The sequence below is a fragment of the Gallinula chloropus genome (genome assembly GCF_964237585.1).
Source record: "Gallinula chloropus genome assembly, chromosome: 6".
Classification (NCBI taxonomy): Eukaryota; Metazoa; Chordata; class Aves; order Gruiformes; family Rallidae; genus Gallinula; species Gallinula chloropus.
In genome coordinates this window covers 33,466,950-33,485,087 of record NC_140091.1, presented here as the reverse complement: position 1 = coordinate 33,485,087, position 18,138 = coordinate 33,466,950, and the positions used below count along the sequence as shown (strand labels likewise).

The following is an 18,138-nucleotide window of genomic DNA, read 5'->3' as shown; positions in this document are numbered from 1 at the left end:
ATTGCTGAAGAGAACCAGAATGACTTTTCTACAGCAAAGGAACAAAGACTCAGGCTAGAATGAGAATTTGCAGGTACTCCTAATTGTTAAGTTAGTTACTGAGCTACTTATGGGTCGGTTAGAGGAGAGGGAGACAGGGGTAGTAAAACATAGGGAAAATATCCTTGTTATAGAGATAGGCACAGGTTTTTTGGCTTCTGAATTCTTTATCAGGCTTCACTGCAGTAGTTCCAGCGAGAGACTAAAAGGCTTACACTAACCTGGAAAGATAGAGTGATATCAGGTAAAGAGCTCCCTCCTCAAAATGTATTTCTGAAACTGGTTTAGCCAGATCAAAATAGAAAAAATACAGAAGACGTTTTGAATACTTTGTAGTATCCTTCTGTGTTTGGGATCTTTTAGGTCCCTTTGAATCACATTTTCAAATGTTCCTTCATAGGAATAAACATTTTGTTTGAATGCAATCCAGGATTGCCCCATGAACAGCTCTTTCAAAATTTGTGGCGAAATACTAAGACCTGGCAAAAAATAATGGCATGAAAAGTCTTTCCTAATGGCCCTGTAGAGCAACATCCTGGTCTCATCTGGGAGAGTTACTTTTTTTCCTGCTATAGTGCTGTGTTTTGGATTTAGGTTTGTAGTAACATTGATAAGGCACTGACATCACGCTCCGTACATAACAAGGGGTTTGTCTGTGAAGTAGCTGAGCATCAGCTCCTGGTGACGAGCACTTGCGTTGTGCCTCACTTGTTTTGTGCATACTATTATTCTTATTTTCCTGTCCTATTAAGCTCTATCTCAACCCATGAATTCTACCTTTCCGATTCTCTTCCTCACCCCAGTGCACGGGAGCGAACAAAGGGTTGCACGGTTGTTTTAGCTGCTGCCTGGGTCAAGCCATGACAAGCAAATAGTTTGTGCTCTGATGTGGTAGCTTATGAAGGACCACAGCTGCTCCAGTTCTGCTAAGGAACAGCCGAACTCACTGCTAGTCACTTTTTTCCCAATACAAGAAGGATGTGGAACTGTTGGAGAGGGTTCAGAGGAGCCACAAGGATGATTAGAGGGCGGGAGCACCTGCCCTACAAAGAGAGGCTGAGGGAGCTGGGCTTGTTCAGCCTGGAGAAGAGAAGGCTGCGGGGGGACCTCATTGCAGCCTCCCAGTACCTGAAGGGAGCTTATAGGCAGGAGGGGATTCGACTTTTTAAAAGAGCAGATAATGGCAGGACAAGGGGGAGTGGACTAAAGCTAAAGGAGGGAAGGTTTAGATTAGATCTTAGGGGGAAGTTTTTTACAGAAAGAGTGGTGAGGGGCTGGAACAGGCTGCCCAGAGAGGTGGTGGATTCCCCATCCCTGGGGGTGTTCAAGGCCAGGTTGGATGGGGCCCTGGGCAGCCTTGTGTAGCTCCAGACCTGGAGGTTGGTGTCCCTGCCTGTGGCAGGGGGGTTGGAGCTCTGTGATCCTTGGGGTCCCTTCCAACCCAGACCATTCTATGATTTATTATTTTAATTATTTGGAACGGCACAAGCGGTCAGCTATACAGTCAGCGGGTTGTTCCCTTATGACTGACGAAGCGTGCAGGTGAAAGCACGGGGTGGTGAGGCCCCCGAGGACACGGCCTGAGCCGGGGTGCCGAGCCTGGCGCGGGCTCCGAACCTTCTTCCCCAGGGCGAGAAGGTACCGGCTCCCGACGCCGGCAAGCACCGGCACCGAAAGCCTCCTCGCACCACCAGCGCGGTCCCGCGGGGCAGCTGCGGCTCCGGGCAGAGCGGCGGTGACCGCCGACGGACGGAGAAGCCCCCGAAGCCGGCCTGGCCCCAGTGGCCTCAGGCGCTCTCCCAGGCAGGACCGTTAAGCCAGCCCAACTCCTCTGAGGCGACCCCTCTCCCGCACACGCGCTTCCGAAGCGCTGCGCCGGAGCGGCAGCAGCAGCGGCGGCCCCGCCACCCTGGGCGTGAAGAACTCGCAGCCGTTTCCCGCCCCAAACGGGCCGGGCTCGCGCCGCCTGACGAGACGAGACGAGCCGCCCCGACCCGGCCAGCTGATGGCAAAAGCTTCAGTGGCGGCGACGGCGCATGCCCGGGCGGCTGGCGCATGCTCTGTCGCGGCCAGAGACGCGGAGTGGAATCCGGCGCTCGGCAACGTTCGGCGGGTTCCGTACAGGCCAGGCCGCCATTTTCTCGCAGCCTTCCCGAACGCGCTGCCTGCGCGGCTGTCTGCCCTGCCCGCCCGCGCTTTGTCCTGCCCGGCGATGGACGGGTGAGTAATGACCGGGACGGTAGAGGCGAAGGCGCCGCCGCCGCTGTTGTGCCGTCGGTCGGTGGGTGGTGGGACCTGCCCCGCTGCTGGGGGCTCGCTCCCTGCCGCGGCTGGCGGCTCACGGGCGTCTCCGAGGGTGCGGGGAGCGGCCGTGGGCCCGCGGCGGTGGGGACGGGTGGCCCTTCAGCCCGCCGCGGGCAGGCGAAGCCCCAGGCCCAGTGCGGAGGGGGGGTGGGGGAGGGGGAGAGGAGTGAGCTCGGGCTCTCCGTAACGGGCGGCCCTCGGTAGGGTCTTCTGTTTAATTTGCCGGGGGCTTTGGGCCGCCCCCTGCTCAGTGTAGTGCCCGAGGCGCCGGATCTCGCTGTGGAGAGAGCGCCGCGAACTCCCCCTTCAATTCCCGTCCTTCCTGGAGCCTCTTGCTCTCTCCTTCCCCCGCCTTTGCTTCCTTCCCCCTCGCCCCAGCCCTGGGGCGAGGAGGGTCACACTGTAGGGCGCGGGGTTGTTTTGGAGCTGGCTGGAGGGGAGGAGCAATCTGAGCGGGAGCCAGATGTCGAGCTCTTTTGTTTTCAGAAACTGCCTAATAAGCCCTCTGGCTTCCCCCCCCCTCCAGGTAGAAAGATGCCTTTGTGTATGCTGGAGCCTGGCTGTAAGAGCCAAAGAAGGGAAGGTTTTGAAGGAGTCTGCCATGCGGGACAGCGAGGGCCCTTGGTCCTGGCCGGAGCTGGGTGGGCAGGCACTGTACACAAGGCCTTCTTTCTTTCTGTTGGACCTGGAAAAATGAGGCTGTTGGTTGTAACCTTCGTCCCTGTAAATACAACAGCTTCCAAATTTCCTATTAAGTTGTTCTCTGTGCATCAAACAGAGGAGTACTCTCTTTGGCATGCTTTAAGCATATAACCTTTCAACTGTGAGAGTTATAAAGGCTTTTTACAGTTACTTGTGATTATAATGTTGGGAGTTACAAATCCTATCTGAGAAGTCTTGTCACTAATGAGTATTCCACTCCTGGAATGCTTTCACATATTAATGGGGTTGTTTTTCTTTCTTCTTTTTAATGTGGACTTGGAGTCCTTTTAGGGTTGTGTTTACACTGAGTTATGATGTCACAACCTGTAAGAAAGAGGCACGTTGACATAACCTGTTGCATACCTGTTTGTATAGGTGTACCCCAATAAATTTCATTCTCTGATATAGGTATACCTGCCAATGTGTTCCTTTTTCCAAGTAAATTTCAAATAATTGTTTATTTGAACAATTTGATCTCCTCTACCCTAAGAGGATCTGTAGTGTGTGAGAGAAAAGTTCTGTACTTACTTCTAAATTCTTTTATTTTCACCCTGTGATGTTATATAGTCCAGAAACCCAAGTTTCCTAAATAAATTTCCTGGCAGTGCTGTTCTGCAGTAACAGTTACTTGAAACTTTGACTTTTTTGGAAAAGCCAATAAGCTGGGGGAGGTCAGGGATTTTTATAGATTTCTTTTGTACTTTCCCTTAGCCCTGCTGTTTTCTTTGAACATATTTTCTTGGTTGGGGAAGTTACTGGCTGTTTTGACTCCTCATTTTTTGGCATTGCAATACATTGAAAAACTGGTTTTATGAGGATACATTGGTTGACTTGTGTTCATGGTTTTGTTTTTGTTTTGTTTTTTTACAGAATTGTCACTGATGTTGCAGTTGGTGTGAAGGTAGGATGTACACTTAGCAAATAAGGGGGCAAAATGTTGTTACAAAATGAACTACTTTGGGCATCAGTAATTGCAAATTGCAAGATTTTTAACTAGTCATTGTCAGCTGATATTTAGTCAGCAGTATATGTTTTACTGATCAAAAAGCTGAAGAGGTAAATTGGAGGCTCTGCACAAAAGACTTCTCTGGGCACTGAACTGTGAACAGTGGCTCTTGATTAATGTACTGGTGTCAGCTTCTTCTTTTAAAGCTTAATTTTGGAGATTTTTTTTAAAAACAACACTTTCCTATTGTTGCATGTTGACTGTAAAAGGCATGCTTTCTTCTCCCTCCCCCCCTCCTTTTTTTCAAAACAGTTACCACTGAAGTTATAAAAAAAGCTACACTTTGTAATAAGACACAAAAATGCATGAGGTAGGGTTTGTTATGTAGACAGAGAAGTGGGTGTTTGCTTTGCTCTACTTTTCATTTCTCAAGTTCAGTTATGAATTTATCATATTTGTTATAACAAGCTAAGATCTTCCAGATGGCTTTTAATTTATGATTTATTTCACTTTTGTATTCAGATCTGTTGCAGGAGTTAGGTCGGTACTTTGTAGAAGCAAACTGAGAAACCATGAGGATGTGGAGATAGGTATATTGGACAAGGGAGCTTTAGGTTCTGTTAATAATTGCATTCAAACAAATCTGTCAGTGGTAGAAATGTAGAAGTTTTCTAGTGTACACAGTTAAGTCTCCACATTTGTCCAGGGACTTTGCAGCTGTCCTACATAGCTGCCGTTTCACCTGAAGGTGATCAATGTTAACTGCTTGGTAAGTCAGGTTTTGTCTAGTAAAGCTCTTTGGCTTAGATTCAGTATTGGTCCTGCTGGATTTGGACTGGTTCTTACATAACACAGCTAGCCTGTAGATGCAGCAGCTCTTCTATCAGATGTACTTGTGTTATGTTTCTGAGCAAGGTTGCTTCTAGGGGAGTGTAAGAAATCAGGTATACAGATTCTGTACCCATCTAGATACACGTTTGTGCAGTATAAGCTTAAAATTACTCTCAGAAGTATTTCTGTGGGTGCTCATCCCAATCAGAAATACAAACTGGTATGATTGTTCCTCTGTTGCCTGTGAGAACTAAGTGCTAAATGATTAAAACTTTAGGAATGGAGGAATACCTAAGGAATTCCAAGTTTTAGAAGTAAACTGCTCCACTTGAGTAGCTTTGGGACAAAACAATTTATGAATTGCCCTCAATAATGTCTAATGAAGAAGCAATTCACTCTTGACATACTCAATCCATTGACTTCTCCTGAAGTGAGAATCCCTTTCATTCTTAACTATGAGTGACTTAGTGCTGAAGTTCTCCTATGATTCTCACTGAATAAGCTGTAACATGATTTTGGAACTGTAGTTTCAGATAATAGCCAGATAATGAAATAACGGCTTAAGCTGGCTTAACTGCTTCTTTCTGTTGATTGTAGAAGCTCTATTAAAAGTATATACAAGAAAGAAGGCAGGACAGGTATATCAGAGGTAGTGATTGAAATAAATACAAGAAAGGGCACTGAAGTGTCAAAAAAGTGTGCTCTTTCCCTTGCAAAAATGTACGTGTTCTCTGGATTTTAAAAGGAAACTCTGCATGGGAGTAGTGGGAACAAATAAATAGGGTGGCAGTTTTCTGAAGAAAGTTGTCAAATATGGGAACTGGACAGTGTTCTGGATCTTCTGTAATTATCACAAGATAGTAATAAGAATGGAAAATTTAATTTCCTGCTAATTGATACATGCATTTTGGGTAGCAGTCAATGCTTGCCTCAGTCATGTTTTGTTAAAGGCCATGTGAAACGCTTGTCTTCTATGTTCTCTGGTTCTTTGCTTTTGATGAACTGATGTTGGGGAATATTTTACCTATAGGTAGTATATAAACAACTGGGAGCATTCATCATGCCTTTCTTTAGCCATTATCTTTTCTTTAGGAATGTGTAGGGAGCATGTTTTGACTCCAGTGAGTTGCTTCAGCAGTTCTAATGCTCTTTGATCACTGCTATTATTTTTTCTGGGTAGCCATTGGAAGCGGGCAGGGATTTACCTGTGTGAAATCAATTTATCCAGGATATTGACCTGATGTTTTCATGAAATTTTTGCACCTACTGTGTATATGCTGATTGTGCCACATGTTTGTGATATGCTCAGTTATACTTGGAGAGAGGGATTGTGACATAGGGCTGGGGTTGTCACATATGATCCTTCTGTTTGGGAAACTTGCTTTATTTTGTCATCATCAGTCTGGTCCATAAATATTTGAATATTCATTATTTTCTGTCTGGTTCCTCTCTTAAACAGAAAAGTGAACATGTGAGTTGGACTCGATGATTCTTACGGGTCCCTTCCAACTCCATATATTCTTTAATACTGTGATTTTTAAACCCATTTGTAAAAGAGTAGTAGTAGAAACTAACTACTGTAGTCTGGAAATTGTCCTTGAATTTAAAAAAGGGCTTTTGAGCTTTGGGGACTGCATGTGGGCAAGGCAAGTATAAAGTAAAAGGAATAGGTTTTTGTAATGTTTTGGTAAGTTTTACAGTCTTACAGTTAGCCACTAATAAGACTGCTAAATTTGAAGCTATTGCTGTTGATTTGGGCTGTATGCTTTGATTCGATTTAAAACAGTTCTGTTCATCAGACTGTCAAATGCTTAATCTTTATGTGCTGAGTCACCAGAATTTGACACCAAAAGCTGTGGAAAACCATAAATCTGAAAATGGAGATGGAAAAAGTGACATTCACTATTTGAAAACTTGGTTTACATAGAGTAAATGTGGGGATTTGCACAACTCAAAATATGGAGTGGGAGCATGCTTCTTTGTTAAAATCTGTCAGAGAAGCAGGGCGCTAGAACATGTCAAAACCCAGTCATCTTGTAAGTACATCTGAAATAATTCATATTTGATTTGGTCTGTAAGGTCTTGCTTTGCTTACCTAGAATTCATGGAGGCAAGGAGATTTCACTCTGCACATAGTTCACCCCTTAATGTTGCAATTTACAAAATAATAGGGAAAGAGTGAGCTTTACCTCTGTGTCTGATGTTGCTTTGTGAACTCCAGTTGTAATAAGCAGTTTGTGTAAAGTATTTTTGAATAGAACAAAGCTGAGGATTCCCATAATGATAGTATGTTACATAGTCCATTGATTTAACTTTGGTTTATCTTGGTTTCTTGAAGAAATTCTGTACATTTGAATTTCATAGATTGCTTCATGCATAGTTTCAAAAATTGCCATATTAAATAAAATGGGTTTGTTTGTTTTAAAAAGGTACGTCTCAGTTACTCTGTTTTTATTACATACGGTCCATAGTCATTGAAAATGAAATGGGCTGCTAGTTAGCTTGTACTCTCAAGCTTCTCATTGAGCACTGCCTATATAGATTTGAGTAACAGAATCTAATAGCTGTAGTTTGAATTACTGTCTTTGTGTTCTCTTTACAGTTATGATGCTTTAATCTGAATAAGTACACTGATTTGACAATTTGGAGTGATAGATCCTTTTTCAACCCTTGTAGTGAATTTGTGGAGTATATAATTTGTCTTTTCTCTGGAGTAATTGAAAGAATCTTCTAAGGGGCATAAGATGTGAAGAATACACAGGGAATAACTTAGGTGAACTTTTGGTGCATATTGAAGATGATAGTTGTCTTACTGTATTTCAGTGTGTGCCAGTTCAGTCTAATGTACCATCATCTTTCTTCAGGATGACATGAGTAGCTGTGCAGTTAATGGAGCCTGAACAACTGTGTGACTCACATTGTGTATGTGCATTGCACATTTCAGAATGGCTGATGTACTTCTACCTGATGGGAGAACAGAAGCAGTCATTCCTTCATGGATGCGTTACTTGGTACATGACACTTGGGGATTTGTGTTGTTGACACTGCTTTGGGCTGAATTAGTCAAAAAATGAGCTTCAGCTGCCAAATGGGGATAGCCTGTGAACATAGTTTTTGTAATGTTTAAAGATGTGGGAATGGCCTTTTTCTCCAAAAAGTTAGGGCATCAGCCCTCACAGTATACTTAGGAGGGACTTCTTAGTGTGTATTCAGTTGCTCATGTTAGGGTTGTAGCACTGTCCTAGTACTTTTAAAAGTTTCCCAAACAGCAATGTGTCAAAGTTCCCTTTTTCTGGCTGCTGAAATTTAACATAGGGGGGATATAATAGTGTGGAGGAAGGACAGTAGCTAAAACCCCAAGAGGTATGGCTGGTGGAAAGGAGAGGAAAAAAACAAAGAGCACAAAGAGGCAGTGTGTTCTCCACGTTTTTTTAAATCAAGTTCTGAGGGATAATCTCTTTTCTTAGAAATGATAGAATGCTGACCCTTTTTTGCTTGTTGTGAAAACAAGTATTGTGAATATATTGTGACTTTTTTTGAGCTGTATAGACACTGTAATGAAAATGTGTAAGAAAAAAAAACTTAGAAATTCTAAAAAGTTGTCAGAAGATAAGTTTAGATTAAACTCAAGAAAGGAGAAAATGTATTTAAATTACATTTTCCTTGCAGTTTATACTTTTTCTGAAATCTGTTTTGATTTCACTGTTGCCATTCTAGATACTTTAATAAAAGGGAGTGGTAGGATAAAAACCTGTTTGACTCATAAAGACAAATGACTCGTGATGGCTTTATTGTATTTAAAACATTAGAATAACAGCTTTGAGCTATCTTTTCATGTTTAATATAGTTACTGGTAGATTTCTAATAGATAAGAGAGACTCTGCTAAGGCAGTGATAAAAGAAAAGTAGTCTATGAGTTTATTTAAAAACATCTTAGCTAACACGAAATTAAGCTTTTGTGTTCAATAATACTTGGTCATAGTAACAGTAGGTAGTAAAAGATGTGCAGAACATCTTAGCAATGAAGTAAGAATGGTGTGGTCATGTCCAGAAGTTTAGAACTGACATTGAGATTAGTGTTTACAGCCGTGGCATGGGGAACATGTCCTTAGTGGCAAAAAATAACTTCTTACAATGAGAGACATCTGCTATGTTTTTAACAGTGACTTCTGTAAATTGACCCTGTTTGAAATTACATTCATGTTTATTCCCAAAAGAGTCTATTCCAGTTATTTTGGGTTTCTTAGTGCTCTTTCTGCCACTGTAATGTATTTCGAAAAATGAGACCTGAAAATAGAGAGAAAGGAAAAATGTTGAAAGTCAGTTTGTGTTCTGTAGCAAGGAGGCATCAGTGAAAGGAAAACTTAGTACACCTATTTGGTATGTTTTTATGTCTGTCATTAACTGGAAATCACCTATTTTTCAGTTGTAACAGAACACCTATATTTGCATTTAATTGGGGGGCTTGTAGGAAAAGAAATGTGCTCACCTGCACCATCTGAAAAACATGAGCCAATACCAGCATGAAAAGTACCTTTTTCACTTCTTAGAGCTTTGGGCAATGTTTTCACAAGACAATCAAGCTGCGTTCCCGTTTTCTCTGTCACTGTAATACACAACAAATGTTTGGGCAACCACTTCACAAACCTCTCTTGGAACTTACCCAGGAGAAAACGAAGCTGACGCAACAGGGAGTTAGATCTTTATAGTCAGGTTTGTACCAAAGTGTGTGGTTGCATAAATGCTTGTAGCAGTGTAGAAAACTGGGGAGCACAGAATAGGAACAAGTTGCTGGGGCTGGGGAGACAGTAGGACTGTTGCTTTTGGTAGTAGTTGACTCAAATGAGGTTCTGTTTTTGCAAACTCTGGGCTTGGGGTGGTTGGTTGTTTTGTTTTTTTTAATAGCTGCAAGTACATACAGCTGCATTTAGCTTCTCATAAAATCAGTTTTTCTATGAATATGTAACATGAATATTGAGTTACATGCAAACTAGCACCTTTTATTTATTATTTTGAAATAATAAATTAGACAGTCAAGTAGAAAATACTGCCCTGGTGGATATTTTTTTGAGATGTAGAGACTGCTACTGAAGGACCAAATATGTATATCTAGGTGCCATTGGTCTCTAAGCAGAAATCACATCCAGGTGATAGCTCTACTGAGTTGTTCTCACCTATTCTAATTTAATACCAGTTATGTCTGGCTCCTTTGGAGTGCACTTTCTTTCCTGGTAAAAGTGGCGTAAACAGTCTGAAATACTGGAATGAATTACCATGTTTCTCTACTTCCTCCTGGATGTTTGACATGTCAGCTGGAATTGGACTAGATTCTTGCTTGAACTTTTCATTACAATTGGAAGTTTGCAGGTTTCCAACTGGTTCTTGACTCTTCAGCTTTCTGGTTTGATGGTCCATTTTGATCTCCAGATGCTTTGAGAGATTTGGCTTTTCCACGTTTTATGTTGAGAACCTGGTGGCTTCAGAGGAATTGAGACTCCTTTCAGTCTTAAAGACGTTCTAGGTTCCTTTGATAGTATTTTCTCAATTTCTAGAAACTTCATTTGTTTTCATAAATTGTGTACATGGCATATACAATGTGTATAGTGGCAAGAAAAAAGAATACAAGCTTAATTTCCTCCTAGATCCTTCTGAAAAGTTATGAATGTAAAAATAGTGAAATTAGCTGTTAGGATATATGAACAATATGTGGTTGCCTAAGGACAGTATGAAAAAGAATTGGGGTGCATAAAGAAAGATGATACAGAGTATGAAAAGGTGGTTGTATTTTATCCAGTTAACTTCATACTGAACTTTAAGTGATGAATTATTAAGCAGCCATGTAGTTGTGGCTTGTTTGTCATCCTAATATAATTAAGCAGTGTTATCTTAAAAAATCCCAAATACATAGATGTACTCTTTGTATGTTAGGTTTTGATGAAGTGATAACAAGCTTAAACTGTGTGCTTCATAACATACCTATGAACCTGCATGGAACTTGTTTTGGACACTGTATTTGTCCCTGTCCTGAGTCTTATGTGATCTTACAGATATGAGAGGTATAACAGTCTGTTAATTAAGTAATTTGGATCTTGTGTTTTGACAGTAGTTCATGTAGTCAGAGCAGAAGGCAGATCAAGCATTTCTTACTCACTGAAGAGTATGTGAGGGTATATTTATGCACTGTTTCAGTAAAAATGTATCCTGCTAAAGATGAGCCATTCATTAAATTCTGAATGAAATTTACAGATGTATGGGGGTTTAAAGTTTGTTGTTTGCAGTTTTCCTTTTGTTTCCAACATCCAGTCCCCAAAGTTAATTCAGACATCAAATACTGAGGAAGCCTGTTTACAAGTGTTTATCTTATCTGTTAAGAGGGAAATGTTCACTGTCTAGGTTGGAGTTCTCACATGCTTTTATTCCTCTCCCATATTGTCAGGTTTCTGGCTTTTTCTTTTAAATTGTTCCCAGATGTTGCTAGAAATGAAGTGTTTTACAATGCTGTTAGACTTCTTTAAGTCATGAGATCTATCTCCTGGCTTGTCATACCACTTGGGAAATTCATGCCTGTAGGCTGCGAATGACTGTGGTAAATGCGCAGTGCAGCTAAAGTTCTCCTTTCTTTTATCTGGGGGAGGGTGTAGAGAGGGAAGCAGTGGGGGCAAAAGCATCCTGTTCTTGAGAGAGGTTTGTAATACCAGCAATTTCAAATACCAAATGAAAGTACCTTTGAGTGTATTCTTTATCTGTTCTAGTGGGAATTTAAGAAATTATTTTAGATGGTGCTGTTGACTTAACAAAAGACACTTTCATCATTTGTTTACTGTTTCTAGTAGCATTGCTTATAGAGTTGTCTGTAGTGCATTTACACATGCTCCTAATAAGCCTCTTGTAATACACGGTTTGTTAGGTTCAGCTGTAACTTCTGGTCAGAGTCTTCATAGCCCTAAACTATTGGGGAAAGAGGTGATAATGTTTTCTTTTCATATAGTATTCAAAAACCTCTTTGCTAACTCGAAGTAAATTTGGCACGAAGTTCTTACTCTTAAAATACTTAAAACTTTATCTGGAAAGCGAGGAAAATAGTTGGTAAAGACTTTAAAACAGTATATTTTTCTTGTAAATAGCCTGGAAGGATAGTATGACTGCAATGACTTCCTGAAATTGCATAGCTGCTTAATATAACCTGTGATAGTGTGAAGCTTTGTAGTTGTCTGTTATGGGGAGGAAATGAAATCTGAAATCCTGCTACATAAATCCAGCTTGTGTAGTGAGGGTTTGTGTGTTAGCTATGTCTGTTAAAGTAAGGAGCTAGGAGATTAATTTGCTAAACTAGAGTTGACTTCTTTCTCTTTGTATAATTGATTTTTTAAATTGTAGAATTAACTGAAATATCAGTGGTGTCTTCAATTTACAGTATCTAAAATCTTTTCTATGTATAATTTTTAAGTTTCTCTGAAATATGGGTTCAAAGTCTGAACTGGTATATTTTTCATTTTTTATGAATGTGATCCTCCATATCAGTTTTACATAATTCCATTGTTTGAATAAACCATACACTGTCATACTGTTTTCACACCATGGATGGAAATGCTCTCATGGGCTGTGGTAAAATGGCCTTCCTTCATTGAAAGGTTAAGCAACTGTGATAAGTTAGTTCAGCAATTCCCTTGTTTATATTGTGTAATAGTATTTTGGCAGATGCTGGTTTCATGAAGAAATGTTCTGGATATCTCAGATCTGGATAGTTAGTGATTTAGCTTTTATAGAGGACTAATATAGATTAATATTCTTGACATTGGTCGGAATAGAATAGTGGCATTGAATGCTTGCAGTGCTGAGGACTAGCTGTCAGAAGATGACCTATTAATAGAATTATAGTGGTTTGTACTTCTTAATTTATCCTTCATGATCACCTTCCCTCATGCTAAAATGGATATTTAGTGTCTACAATGTTGCTATTATGGGAAATTTCCTTTGTGATCTATGACAGATAAAAATAATTGCGGTGTTTTTTGTTCATTTGTTATTTTAACTTAGATTTGGGGATTTCTGTGGTCTGTGTGTGATCTTCAGTGTTGTCATATAATCTCAAACTTGCTTTGAAACACAGCAGTTTGTACATATGGAGAAAAGAGTGAATATTGCTCTTGGATCTTCCATTCTTCATTGAATCTGATTTGCTGTGTTCTTTGAACATCTGAGCTTGCTTTCCGTATCTCTGAAATACTTGATAGAATTTAACGAAATTAGTTTAAAGCTTGCTTTGCATAATTTGACTATCAGGACTGGCATGCTTGAGAAAAAGGCTAGTGAATGTTCCAGATGCTTGGGAAATGGGTTGTAGTTCTGAAATTCATGTGTGAGATGATGGAGTGGCAAAGAGCTTTTCCCTTGGAGCGAAATCCCAGTCCTTTTTGGCCTAGCACCCTTTTGAAGAAGATGCATGTAAAACTAAAACCAAGCAACCTAAACCACAAATTGCATAAAGTATTATCTCTGCTGAATAAAAGTAAGTAAAATAAGAATTTTTGTCTATGCTGTACTTCAGGAGGTGCGTGTGTCACCTAGTAGTGCTGGGCTGTGTAAGAGTACACAATGACTTTCTCAAAGTGCTTATATTAAATTGCGTTACTAGACGACTGTCATCTTAGGAGAACCCTTTTGAAGTAAATAATTTCCAGGGAGTTACTGCTTTTCATTTTGTAGTTTAACCTCTCTGTGTTTAAAGTACATCATTTGTCTTTTGCTGTATAGCTGGTTTTAAAGTTAGATACTGAATTAAATGCAGAGGTGTCTAGGCCGTTTAAGAACGGCTAAGGAAGAATAACCATGTGTACCTGTCAAGCTGATTACTCACATGGTAAGAGATACCTTTGTCTCTTACCAAAAACTTGACGAGTATTTTTGGGAGTGAATTAGCAGAGATTCACTGAATGTTTGTGAATTCATGGTGAACTGGATGACAAACTTCTATGGTTGTGAATCAAACCTGTGAACACCGATTTGTGAGAATAAAACAAATGTAGAAGTTAATATATTAAATGTAGAAGTTAATATATTCCAATATAAGGAGTTCAAAATATTTTGTTCTTCTGAAGCAAAACTGTAAAAACTTTTTGAAGTGTAATGACAGTCTTGTGACTGACTTTGAATGCATTCACGAAATGTGAAAATGATGCTTCAGAATGAAGAGAACGCTTTTAACTGTTCATGAAACACAAATACAGTGACTGAATATCCATTCTGAGTAATTTATGCTCCTTTTGGATTTTTCTGCTGCAGGTTAAGAAACTAAAAGCCTTTTCAAAGCCTCATTTAGGAGGAACCATTTTTAAGTTGTGCTAGTCAGCAGTTGCTGATACAGGTGGCTCTTGGAAGCTGGAGACAACTCAAGATATTTCAGTATTACAAAGTTCCTTCAGGTTTTGGAAAGAACGTTCATTTGGTACTAGGCATGCTTTAGCTGTTTATGTGGTAATTCCTGTAGAGTTGCAAATCAATGCCTGGCATGTTAAGGAAAACAAAAATTGCTGCTGAATTCTCTTGGAACGCCTGACTATGAACGGATTCAGTCCCTCCTTCTGCTTCTGTGTATTCACCTGAGCTGCTAGGCTACAGACCAGGGCTTCCAAACAAGGCTAAGTGGATAGCTGAGAGTAGAACTAACTGCAGTCACCACTGAGTGAGCTAATACTGCTAGTAATCTTGAACTTTGTAATATTTTACCCAAGTAAATATTTTGTTAGAAATATGAAACATTATAGAGAAAGAAGGAATGTTCATGTTTCAATTGACACTAATCAGGTGCTCAGTATATTATATTTGCAGTAGAAGGCAACATACTTTAAATACTGGAGGGGTTCCGTAACTTCTCTAACTTGTTTCTGTTTTGTCCAGCCAGTTTTTTCATTAGTTGCCTTTAATCAGAGGTCTGTTATTACAGTGAGAAGCACAGAACATGGTCCTTCTGATGGTCCTACCTAATCTTGGTATTAGGCATTACTTGAATTTTAAAGAAATTCTGTTGTTGATTTAATAGGTACAGCTTTGTTGATTGCTGTGTATTCTTACGAGCTTAGAGAATTCAATAGACTGTATAAAGATTCTTCAGAGTTTGTGTTGAAACCTAAGTAAACTTTACAGGCTCTGTTTGTGCATACACATACATGCTGTTTTTCAGAGTTCCTGGATTTCAGGTGTGGATTAAGCAAAGTTTAAGATACGATTCTGTATGTGGATGCACATACCGTGCACTGTGATCAAATGACAAAGGTTTGATTTTATGCATCTTGCAACTGTGCTCCCCAGAAAGGTCACGTCCTCAGGTTAATTTAGTATGCAGTATTGAGGTGCCCTGTAAAATATATTCAGTAACTGTTCTTGAGAGTCTCTTGTAGTGTCCACAACAGAATTAAAAATATGTTTATAAAGATGAGTAGTAACAGCTTGCTTTCCTCATTTCCATTTTGCCAGTGACCTGGATTAGTGTTAAGGATGCTCGGGAAATATTTTTAAAGGGGGGAATGAACCAATAAGAAATTAAAGATAATCTTCAAAGGATGTCAGGTTTATTCCATTCTAAAAACATTTTAAATGAAAGATCACTGAAATTTTATTGGGACTTTTTGAGAGATGAAGTCTTAGGGGATGGAGGGAGTTAGAGGGTGAAAGTAGAAGAAAAAATGCCCGAAAAGAAGCAAAACCCCCTTCATCTATGTGAGATATCCATCTTGAAAATAATTTGGGAGAAAAATACTGTCTTGTGCATATTTATTATAAACTCTCCTCTGATTTTTGCAGCCCACTTTAGAGTCACCTGTCAAAAGACCATTTAATTTATATTTGTCAAGTTTTAAGAACTAAAATGAAGATGTAATTCCCTGCCCTAAATTGTGTTTTGCAGGACAAATGGATGTCCCCAAAATCAAAATTGATAATTTCCTATGACCATTAATCTTTCTTTTAAATAAGGGAGTTAGAATTGAGCTAAACTTCATATTTCGATTTATAATTTTAGCTAGATAGAATAATATGTGTTTATTAATAAGTTAATTTAAATGTTATTGAAATAGACTAAATATAATTATAATTTAATTTGAAATGCAGGAAAAATTACTGTTCAGCAGTTCTTGTGTATGGAGATGGCTGTGTTTCAGTGGTGGGGGAAACAACTGTGCTTAAGCTGCTCTCATTTCAGATTGCCATGTAAATATACTGCTTTACTTAGATTTTAAGTTGTTGCACTTATCTGAATAAAGGAAGTCTTCCATATCTGAATGGGTTTGGTTATGCTTGTTTAAGTTCTTCTAAAGGTTTTCCCTGTCAAACTGACATTTTTAATATCATCTTAAAAAACACAAAATAGAAGAAAAAAAAAATCTCTTACTGTCTCTTTCTTTTTAGAGAGGATCTGACGAACTTCTTTCAGGCAGTGTACTCAATAGCCCGAACTCTAACATGAGCAGCATGGTAGTTACTGGTAAGTGATGCCCTTTCAAAGGAGAAATCTATCATTTATATTTGGACTCATTTCCTGTTTACAAGGGGAGAAGACTGAAATGAGAATCCATTGTGCTATATAGAGGAATAAACTGTTGGAATGCATTAGTCTGTAGTGACCTTGTGTATGCTCACAAACCTTGGGTTACTAAGAACAATCCTATAAAACAAAAAGCAACTTTCAGATGTCTCTACGCTAAATTGTTGGTGGATGACAAGATGAAAAATGACACTTGCACAGCTAGCTGCCTTCAAAGTAAGGAGTCACAACTGCCACACAAAGGTAAACAGTTTAACAACTTTTTCATGAACATAATCAGCTTTTTCCATGCATAGGCATCTGCAAGTCTGGGCATTGCAGGGAAGAACACTGTCCCAGTTTTGTAATACATTATGGATTCAGGAAAACAGCTTTGCTCTGTTTTGCTACTTCAGCCTGAGATTGTGACTGTAGAATCTCAGAATGTGAGTGTGGTTGTTCTTCAGTCAAATTTCTGGTGATGCTAGAGGAAGGCTTTTCATTAATTGGCACATACTGAAATGCCTTCTATTGCAAATAATGCTTCTGTACGTTGAATGTGCATTGAGTTCCCTTGGAGGACTCACTCCAGAGATCTTCCTTTTCTCTCTCCTCCCCCTCTTCTTTCCTCAGAGGTGTGGAGGAATTGGTTTATGGCATCAGTGTTGCTGGGCTTTCCAAATAGTTGCCTGCTTCTCTGTTTTAATAAGCCTGATGAATTTTTCTGTATTTATGTGCAGTATAGCTGCTGATTGTAATAGCAGATTCTTTATTATAAACTAGTAGTAAAGATTGGGATCTAGGTGCAATTTCACATTATGTTTAGGGTGCTGTGGTGGCAGCTATTGCCAGAATGGGTAGTTCTTGTCCCTAGCACAAGCAGGAAAAAACCAAAACCTGCCACCAACACAAAAAAAAACCCCAAAACTCTGTATCTTTCTGCCCCACTCTTTATGTTGGAGTGCTCCCATACTTGCAGAATGAGCTAATCCAGCATTAAACTGTATTGCCAAAAAGTGTAAGTTTCCCCTGGAGCAGTTTGCTGTCCATTGTCATTGCTGGTTGATGGTTAGATCCAGTGTGATGTGGGGTGGAGATGGAGTGTGGTGGCTGAAGATAGGACAACCAACTTCTTTGGCAGTTCTACAGTCAAAGGTGAGGAGATGGCATCACTTTGGAATAGATTAAAAAATGTAGAGTGGTGTGTTCATAGCCATGTTAGAACCCCTGAACATTTGATTGTCTTCTCTGATTTTCTTTCTTGTGGTTCTGAAAGAGGTCCCTCTCTCATTTGCTTTATGTCCTCTGAAGGCCTAGTTGTTAAGAGTTTCAGCAGTTTGCTTTACTTAAATGAGAAACTAGAGTGAAAAGGAGTTTGGGGGCTGTGTGTGTGTGAGAGGGTTTGGATTTGGGCAGTAGGAGGGGGGAGGGAAAGCACAGTTGCCAGGGCAAAGTCCTGAACTTTGTCGAGGTTTCCATATGGTTTCAGAGAAATGTAGTTCAGGAAAACGTAATGAGTTAATTTATCTGGGAGGGGCAGGAGGTGGGAATCAACAGCTAAAGGGAAAAATACTCAAATAAGAATTATTATAACTTTTGAGTTTTCAGAATAAAAAATAAGAAAAAATAGATACTTGTGTAAAAAGCTTCCGACTTAAAGTAGAAATTCTTTTCTCCTCAAAAAGTTGTTAAAATGAGTGCCTTGATTCCTTATGTAGACTTGGGAGTTTGACATACTTAACAAATACAGATTCTCCTCCTCACTTTGGTTTTTTCCCCACTTTATAAGCTGATTTAG

At 39.9% G+C, this 18,138-nt stretch overlaps 1 long non-coding RNA gene across 1 annotated transcript; it reads left to right on the top strand.

Annotated features, from left to right (window-relative positions):
• Positions 1-2,231: 2,231 nt before the first annotated feature.
• LOC311193352 lies at positions 2,232-16,317 on the top strand. Its single transcript, XR_014617384.1, has 3 exons — positions 2,232-2,259; positions 3,916-3,946; positions 16,226-16,317. It is a non-coding gene; the product is annotated as an uncharacterized lncRNA (long non-coding RNA).
• Positions 16,318-18,138: the final 1,821 nt, after the last annotated feature.